The sequence below is a fragment of the Octopus bimaculoides genome, chromosome 21 (genome assembly GCF_001194135.2).
Source record: "Octopus bimaculoides isolate UCB-OBI-ISO-001 chromosome 21, ASM119413v2, whole genome shotgun sequence".
In the NCBI taxonomy this organism is placed as follows: Eukaryota; Metazoa; Mollusca; class Cephalopoda; order Octopoda; family Octopodidae; genus Octopus; species Octopus bimaculoides.
The window spans coordinates 4169840-4170372 of record NC_069001.1 but is presented as its reverse complement, the minus strand read 5'-3'; the positions used below and the strand labels follow the sequence as shown (position 1 = coordinate 4170372).

General features: G+C 42.8%; 1 protein-coding gene across 1 annotated transcript in view; it reads left to right on the top strand.

The window, feature by feature from the left end:
• Positions 1–533, top strand: part of LOC106872037 (serine/threonine-protein kinase 33) — a 224305-nt gene that overhangs the window by 38367 nt on the left and 185405 nt on the right. The window lies entirely within an intron of this gene.

Here is a 533-nt window from a genome sequence, read left to right as displayed (position 1 = left end):
TCTCTCCTCTCTTCCTCTCCCTCTCTCCTCTCTTCCTCTCCCTCTCTTCCTCTCCCTCTCTCCTCTCTTCCTCTCCCTCTCTCCTCTCTTCCTCTCCCTCTCTCTTTATCGTTCTATCTCTCTCTTTTTCCTTATCTCTCCCTCTCTCCCTCCTATTTTTCTTCTATCTCCTCTCCTCTCTCTCGCACCTCCCCTCTCTCTCTTTATCATTCTATTTTTCTATCTTTTCCTTATCTCTCTCTGTTCCTCTTTCTCCCTCTCTCCTCAACCTCTCTCCTCTCCCTCTTCTATCTCTCTCTCTCCTCTTTCTCCCACTCTTCCCCTCTCACTCTTTATCTTTCTCTTTATCTCCCTCTCTCCCCCAGTGAATGTTCCATCAAATTTTAACTACAGACATTGTATAACACAATGCATGTTGTGCAGACCACATACCCCACATACCCTTAATGCCATACAGACACATATACCCTTAATCTAATTAATGCATGCAGACTATAAAATAACTGTACTACACATATATATATATATATATA